This window comes from Dendropsophus ebraccatus, chromosome 2 (assembly GCF_027789765.1).
Source record: "Dendropsophus ebraccatus isolate aDenEbr1 chromosome 2, aDenEbr1.pat, whole genome shotgun sequence".
NCBI classification, from domain to species: Eukaryota; Metazoa; Chordata; class Amphibia; order Anura; family Hylidae; genus Dendropsophus; species Dendropsophus ebraccatus.
Window position 1 is genome coordinate 171,473,603 of NC_091455.1, and position 8,675 is coordinate 171,482,277.

Here is an 8,675-nt window from a genome sequence, read left to right on the forward strand (position 1 = left end):
TTTTGAGTAGATCCACTGTAACGGAACCTAAAAAAATGGACAACATAACGGATGCCAACGGAACACTGGTGGGCCAGTGTGACCCTGTTTGCGGAGGTCTGATAGCTGTAACACCAATGACAAAAAGTCTTGAGCATGTGCCGCGCTCCATTCATTCTTTATGAGGTGTCTCAGGATAGGGGCTACTGCTAGTATGCTGCGGTATATGTTGGTATCCCATTTTTACAGGATGTTGATATATACTGAATGTAAGAGACAAACTGTGATTTGCATATTCTCTAGGATGCATTTACATTGCCTATAGGTACCACACCTATAAAGCCACAGAAAACTGAAAGCATTGAGCAACATGAGTCCATACAAAATACATATTTCCAATCTCTTTAGTCTAGGCCACAGGTGTCAAACTGGTAGCCCTTCGGCTGTTGCAAAACTACAATTCCCATCATCCCTGGACAGCTAAAGCCATTTATATGTCTATATGGAAGCCATTTCCTGCACTACATTGAACGACACCATGGATGAGCAGTTAACTAAGGTTTCCATGTAATCTTGTATACAATGACCTGTATACAATGACTGTGTGACTGAAAGTACCTTGTGTCAGTACGCAGCCCAGCTATGTGACTATTACAATACATCAGAAAATAATAAGGCTTTTGACTTGATGTGACTTACTACCTCCGCTCTGTTCTATATCTGTGCACTAAGAGAACTCCCTGCAGTGATGCTGAAGCAGAAGTGATTGTATAGAGAGCAATGACTGAAGGCACCAGCAGCGTCTATAATAATAATTCATTGTATTGTGCTACCACCTCTCACATGCCGTGGTCTATTATCTCATATACATCAGGATACCTGCATGACTCGTATGTTTTTTGTGTAGTTTGAGTAGGTATTAAGATTCCTCCTTAGAATTATATGCAGATGGTTATTGTGTTTGCTGCCCATAGTGATAATTTTAGGTACGCACAATCTATATAGATCAATGATAAAGAACATAGGTTTATCATTCTTTGGTGATCTTTTTATTTACGCTGGCCAATCATTACAATAGTTTTTGTATATGTACAACATGTACATGTAGGTTGTATACTGTACATATAAGGCTTGGTTCACATCTGTGTTGGATGCTGCATTAAGTGCCTCCTTTCACAGGTTTTATCAAAAACATCAGGAAAATAGTGCAGGATGCAGCTATAATTTGTCCGGTAAAATGCAGGACACCATGTCAGAATCCCACCAGACCCCATTACACAGGGTAAGGAATCCGGTACATAATAAATCTGCCGGTTTCTGTATTGCTCTGCTCTAATAACATAACAACAAGAAATACAATGCTGGTATCTACCTACTCTAACAGTAACTCAACTTTAAACATTTCACACTTTAAGGTACATTAAACGGGTTATCCAGAGCTACAAAAACATGGCCACGTTCTTTCAGAGACCGCCCCACTCTTGTCTCCAGCTTGGGTGGGGTTTTGCTGCTCAGTTCCATTGAAGTGAATGGAGCTTAAAGTGACACTGTCACCCCCTTTGTGCATTCTGACATCTCTACACAGGTGTAATGGGTAAATTTAGCGTTTTTCATACCTTATTTCATATCATACGTCATGGTGCTTGTTCAAGTAAAAAGTGATCTTTTATCAACTGCAGATTGTATTAAGTGGGCGTGGCCGCACTGCATTAGCACCACTTAGCCCCGCCCACAACGTCACAGTTGGCCACGCCCCCTCACCGCCCATTGGAACAGGCTGGCCGAAATGTGTAGACCCCACCCCCTTTACATCGGCCAGCCTGTTCCAATGGCCGGCGAGGGGGCGTGGCCAACTGTGACGCTGTGGGCGGGGCTAAGTGGTGCTAATGCAGTGCGGCCACGCCCACTTAACACAATCTGCAGTTGATAAAAGATCACTTTTTACTTGAACAAGCACCATGACATATGATATAAAATAAGGTATGAAAACCGAGTGACAGATGCAAAAAGGAGTGACAGTGTCACTTTGATTGCAAACTGCACCTGAACTGGAGACAAGAGTCGAGTTGTCTCTGAAAGTGGCCATGTTTTTGTAGCACTGGATAACCTGGTTCCTGTACTGAAGTCTGCCAAACCAGCCACCTACAGTGGGTTTGGTCAACAGTTCAAGGTGTAGAGAGAAGGTTCAGGCATGTTGGATTTTTTCTGCTCAACTCTTATTGTTCTAAGAGGGATAAGCCGGCAGCAGAACAGTCTGGCTGGGGTTCACCCCCTCCGCAACACATGAACATTCAGCAATGCCGAATATTTATGCGAACAGGGAGGTCGGGAAAGATGTTCACCCAACAATCATTGAAAATGTGTAGTCACTAGAGATGAGCGAACGGGGTTCGGGCTCGAGTCGATCCGAACCCGAACTTTCGGCATTTGATTAGCTGGGGCTGCTGAACTTGGATAAAGCTCTAAGGTTGTCTGGAAAACATGGATACAGCCAATGACTATATCCATGATTTCCACATAGCCTTAGGGCTTTATCCAACTTCAGCAGCCACCGCTAATCGAATGCAGAAAGTTCGAGTTCGGATCGGCTCGAGCATGCTCCAGGTTCGCTCATCTCTAATGGTCACCTTTCAGGCCTTGTTCAAATCTGGGATTGCCATTTCTATTGCTCTGCCTTGTCATTGGACAATAAAAATACTAGTAGGGCCAGATCCCTTTCTTGCCAGACAAACACCATTGATTTTAATATAATCCATCGATTTTTTGGCATGGTGTCTACCATTTTACTAGATAGTGCTGCATACTGTGCTAAAAAATGTTTTATGGAATCTGAGGCTTCTAACACAACCTATGGCTCTTCTTCCATTACTAGTTTGGGTCACCAGAACCAAGCCGAGACTGGCCACATTAGAAATAGAAATACATGGGGAGAAAACTGGTGTAAATTAGAATTGGCTTAGTTGCCCCTAGCAACCAATCAGATTCCACCTTTAATTTTTCAAAGAATCTTTGAGGAATGAAAAATGCAATCTGATTGGTTGCTATGGGCAACTAAGACAATTCTATTTTACACTGGTCTTAGGTCACTTACTTGGAACTGGCCTTATGACTAAGTAACAGCAGTAACAGAACCAATGGATTTCTGAAGGGCGAGGCAGGTGTCCACATTATTTTATAAATAATAGCGGCAGCTGATGAGACAGTATTATTGGCGTCCAACAGCAACAAAAACCTGACAGAACATGGGGAAAATAGCCTGAGTCTGCAAAATAATCTCCTTTAGGCTATGTTCACACAGGATCCAGAAATTCACAGCAAATCTTCACTAAAATCTGCATCGAAAACACATCTTATGCAGGCTATGCTGTTACTCTGACATCAAATTTCACCCTCTAGCAGACTAGATAATACTGGTGGTCTTGCAGCGGGCCCTTATATCTGCTGCATCTTTCTGCAATTTGAAGAAGGGGTTTTGATTCGCACCACCATGTAAGTTTCCCACAACATATAGGAACATCCACATGACCCTAAAGCCTGAGTCTCATCCACACATACAGTATGTAAGACACTGACATAATACAGTATGAGTCACACTGGCATAATACAGTATGAGTCACACTGACATTATACAGGCGCATTTTTACACTCATATCATGGCTACAAGTGTTGACCTAATGGTGGCTCTAATGATGGAAAACGAGAGCATTATAAATTACTATGATGCTGTCTGTACAGAACATTAGACCCACAGTGGGACCAAGATATGCAGCTATAATATGGGCATAAAACTGCATCTGTGTTATTCTAGTGTGAATACAGCCAAGATATATTTAAGGTAACGCTGGCTGGGGTGATGCTCCTATTGTCTTTCTGAGCCAAAGCAACATAATACTTCTTATTAACATCACAATATTTGCACTTATGTCAAAACCCTCTCTGTGTACTGGAACATTACTGTATAGGAATCAGAGAATGGAACAGTCTGTTCCAGTACTTATCAGCTGCTGTATGTTCTGCAGGAAGTGGCACATTCTTTCCAGTCTGGAGAGCAAGGGAGGTTTTCTATGTGGATTTTCTACTGCTCTGGATAGTTCCTGAGGTGGACAGAGGTGGCAGCAGAGAGCACTGTGTCAGACTGGAAGGAATACACCACTTCCTGCAGGACATACAGCAGCAATAAATTACAAATTTACAAATTCCAGCACCAGTTGAACTGATTTTTTTTTTTTTATAAACTAACCCTTTATGACCTTGAGAACTGCTTCTATTGGGCAACTTTTCTCCAGTTACATCTTGTATTGTTCTGGTGATGTCACTCTGGATGTATGATCCTTACACCTTGCAATGTACAGAGATTTGATACAGAACCTAAATGGGTTTTCCGGGCTGCAGCATTTATATGAAAACATAAAGAGGCCATACTCACCTCCCCTGCCACTTCAAGTCTTCAGTCTGCTGGTGCAGTCCTCTTCTTCCTCCTCACAAGTTCAATTCCACTCAGTTAATCACTTGGCTGAATAGGCAGGTCCTATGGGCATGAAACATCCTTGGAAGAAGAGGACTGGGGTAACCAGAAGACTTAAAAGTAGCACCTGGGGAGTGGAGGAGGTGAGTATAGCCACTTTGTTTTCTCTGAGCCAGGAGTCAGGTTACATAAAAATGATGAAGCTTGGAAAACCCCTTTAGGGTGCGTTCACACCTACAGGATCTGCAGCTGATTTTCTGCAGCAGATTTCAGTTAAATAACTGAACACGGCATCAAATCTGATGCTGTGTTCAGTTATTTAACTGAAATCTGCTGCAGAAAATCAGCTGCAGATCCTGTAGGTGTGAACGCACCATTAAGGGTAAATTCACACGGGCGTCTCGCATAAAGAAAACGCAGCTAATCCGCAATACATTTATTATTCTTATTATTATTAATACATGTATTGCGGATTAGCTGCGGATTAGCTGCGTTTTTTTTTTTAATGCGAGACGCCCGTGTGAATTTACCCTAAGGGTGAGTTCACACCTACAGGATCTGCAGCAGATAAGCAGCAGATTTGATGATGCAGATTTAATGTTGTGTTCAGTTATTTAAATGAAATCTGCTGCGGATCTGCAACAGAAAATCAGCTGCAGATCCTGTAGGTGTGAATGCACCCTTACAGTCCCAACACATTGAGTTCAGCTAAGCTGTTAGGCATGACAAGCTTAATAACTGTTTACTATCAAAACCAGCTGAATTATGAATACAGCTCTGGTATATAGCACTGGCTGCATCTCAGAATGAGCACATAATAATCAATAGTTATTAAATGTTAATTAATGTTATAGTACTTATAAAATAAACTGTAAAGATAAACATATAAATTGTAAACACACCAGGTTGGGTTTGCTGCTTCTGCATGTAATCTTAGGGAATATAATCCACTTGTGTGATACTGCCAGTCATGGCATTCAGATTTCAGGGGAAAATGTATTTTATGTCTCTGGCCCTCTTCACTATAAAGGATATGAGACCTAAGGTTCTACCTTTAGTTGTGCAATGATTATGAGACAGCTCTGGAGCCGTAGCCTATAGGTGCCCATATATTTAACATGTATGGTTAAAGCTGTGATGACTAGCTCAGGCGGCAGTCAGAGTAATAACACAGGTTACCATGCGGCATCCCCCTTGTGACCTTTTCTTCCCTGTGTTCACATTGTACATTTTTATTGTGTTTCTTACTTCAAAGTTTTGATTGATAAAATAGGAGTTCTGCAATAATAAGAGAAACGCATGGTAAAAAAAAAAACACAACCACAATGTAAAGTGTGAACACAGCCATAAGGAAACTGCGGCTGTAATGGTCACAGATCTCAACACCTGGCTGCCATAGTCAGGCAATGGCCACAGGCTGTAATGATGCCCACTGACTGGCAGCATGATTTATATGGAGGGCACAGCGGTGTAAACAATGCCCAGAGATGATATGGTAACTGCTGGCACTGGAAGTAGAGTCAGTATATAAGTGTTTAGCACTAATGTGCAGGCTGCAGATCCCATGCAGTGTATGCCACCCTCATATTACAGGGCACCAGAGTAATGCCAGCCCTGCCTGATAATGGAAACAGGAGTGACCCAAAGAAACTCCTCCACACCTCGTCCTGTGCCAGCTGTGCCCTCCTACTGCTCCTGTTATATAGTGAGGGATTCCTGCCGGGTCCTCCCCTGTACTGTGCCCGGTGCCCTGTACTATGTGCGGTGCCCTGTACTATACGCGGTGTCCTGTACTACCCCCGGTGCCCTGTACTGTGTGAGGTGCCCTGTAATGTGCGCGGTGCCCTGTAATGTGCGCGGTGCCCTGTACTATGTGCGGTGCCCTGTACTATGCCTGGTGTCCCGTACTATCCCCGGTGCCCTGTATTATGCGCGGTGTCCTGTACTACCCCCGGTGCCTTGTACTGTGCCCGGTGCCCTGTACTGTGTGAGGTGCCCTGTAATGTGCGCGGTGCCCTGTACTATGCCTGGTGTCCCGTACTATCCCCGGTGCCCTGTATTATGCGCGGTGTCCTGTACTACCCCCGGTGCCTTGTACTGTGTGAGGTGCCCTGTACTATGCCCGGTGTCCCGTACTATCCCCGGTGTCCCGTACTATCCCCGGTGTCCTGTACTACCCCCGGTGCCCTGTACTGTGCCCGGTGCCCTGTACTACCCCCGGTGTCCTGTACCGTGTGAGGTGACTGGCTCTATTACAACCTTTGCACCTGCAGTAATGTGCCCGTGACTCACCGGCCTCCCTGCGGCTTCTCCTGTGCTCGGATGCGGCTATCCCTCTCCTGTGCTCGGTGACCTGCGGGACTGGACGGTTCGGAGATCCCGGGGCGGCGCTGGCTCCGAGCTCCGGGACTGGGGCGGAGGTTACACAGAGGACGATCCTATTTCCAGGGGAGGGGACGGAGTGCGGGACACCTGCTGGATGGCGGCGGCGTCACTCCCTGTGCCGGCATGGGGACAGAGTGACACAACAGCTGCACCGCCCTCCACCCCGACCCGAGTGTGTGAGGTGACTGACGGTGTACACACAGGTACACAGCCGCTTACCACACTGTGCCCTGAGAAAAGTGCCTCAGTACAGTGTGCCAGCGAGAGAGTGCCCCCATAAAGAGTGCCCCCATAAAGAGTGCCCCTATAAAGAGTGCCCCCATAAAAAGTGCCAGCAAGTGTGCTCCTATAGTGCCAGCAAGAGAGTGGCCCCATAAAGAGTGCCTGTAAGGGCCCTATTCCACGGGACGATTATCATTCAGATTATCGTTAAATCGTTCGAATCTGAACGATAATCGTTCGGTTGAAATGCAGTTAACGATTAACGACCGAACGAGAAATCGTTGATCGTTTAATAAGACCTGGACCTATTTTTATCGTTGCTCGTTCGCAAATCGTTCGCATTGAATAAGACATCGTTCGGTCGTTCTCAATAGATACGAACGCAATAGCGAATAAATAGCGAAGAGAAACGATCGCAATTACGATCATAAGTAACGATTATCGTTCCATGGAAATGAGTGAACGTTTTCAGGTCTTTCGCAATAGCGGTCGTTTGAGATCGTTAATCGTTAACGATTATCCAAACGATAATCGTCCCGTGGAATAGGGCCCTAAGAGTGCTCCTATATAGAGTGCCAGCAAGAGAGTGCTCCTATAAAGAGTGCCAGTAAGAGTGCCCCTATAAAAAGTGCCAGCAAAAGAGAGCTCCTATATAGAGTGCCAGCAAGAGAGGGCCCCCATAAAGAGTGCCAGCAAGAGAGTGCCCCCATAAAGAGTGCCAGCAAGACTGCCCCTCATAAACAGTGCCAGCAAGAGAGTGCCCCATAATGAGTGCCCTTTTAAAAAGTGCCAGCAAAAGAGTGCTCCTATATACACTCACCAGCCACTTTATTAGGTACACCATGCTAGTAACGGGTGGTCTTCTCCTGCTGTAGCCCATCTGCCTCAAAGTTGGACGTACTGTGCGTTCGGAGATGCTCTTCTGCCTACCTTGGTTGTAACGGTTGGCTATTTGAGTCACTGTTGCCTTTCTATCAGCTCGAACCAGTCTGCCCATTCTCCTCTGACCTCTGGCATCAACAAGGCATTTCCGCCCACAGAACTGCCGCTCACTGGATGTTTTTTCTTTTTCAGACCATTCTCTGTAAACCCTAGAGATGGTTGTGCGTGAAAATCCCAGTAGATCAGCAGTTTCTGAAATACTCAGACCAGCCCTTCTGGCACCAACAACCATGCCATGTTCAAAGGCCCTCAAATCACCTTTCTTCCCCATACTGATGCTCGGTTTGAACTGCAGGAGATTGTCTTGACCATGTCTACATGCCTAAATGCACTGAGTTGTCGCCATGTGATTGGCTGATTAGAAATTAAGTGGTAACGTGCAGTTGGACAGGTGTACCTAATAAAGTGGCCGGTGAGTGTAGACTGCCAGCAAGAGAGTGCCCCCATAAAGAGTGCCAGAAAGTGTGCTCCTATATGGAGTGCCAGCAAGAGAGGGCCCCCATAAAGAGTGCCAGCAAGAGTGCCCCCATAAACATTGCCAGCAAGAGAGTGCCCCCATAAAGAGTGCCAGAAAGTGTGCTCCTATATGGAGTGCCAGCAAGAGAGGGCCCCCATAAAGAGTGCCAGCAAGAGTGCCCCCATAAACATTGCCAGCAAGAGAGTGCCCCCATAAAGAGTGCCA

At 45.4% G+C, this 8,675-nt stretch overlaps 1 protein-coding gene across 2 annotated transcripts in view; it reads right to left on the bottom strand.

The window, feature by feature from the left end:
• Nucleotides 1-6,946, bottom strand: part of WIPF3 (WAS/WASL interacting protein family member 3) — a 37,951-nt gene extending 31,005 nt beyond the window's left edge. The window contains exon 1 of one of the 2 annotated variants that reach the window (XM_069958719.1): nucleotides 6,737-6,946. The gene's annotated coding sequence lies outside the window, so the exon portion shown is untranslated. Of the gene's footprint in view, nucleotides 1-4,405; nucleotides 4,505-6,736 lie in introns of those variants that run through there. The other variant, XM_069958721.1, reaches the window with a different exon arrangement.
• Nucleotides 6,947-8,675: the final 1,729 nt, after the last annotated feature.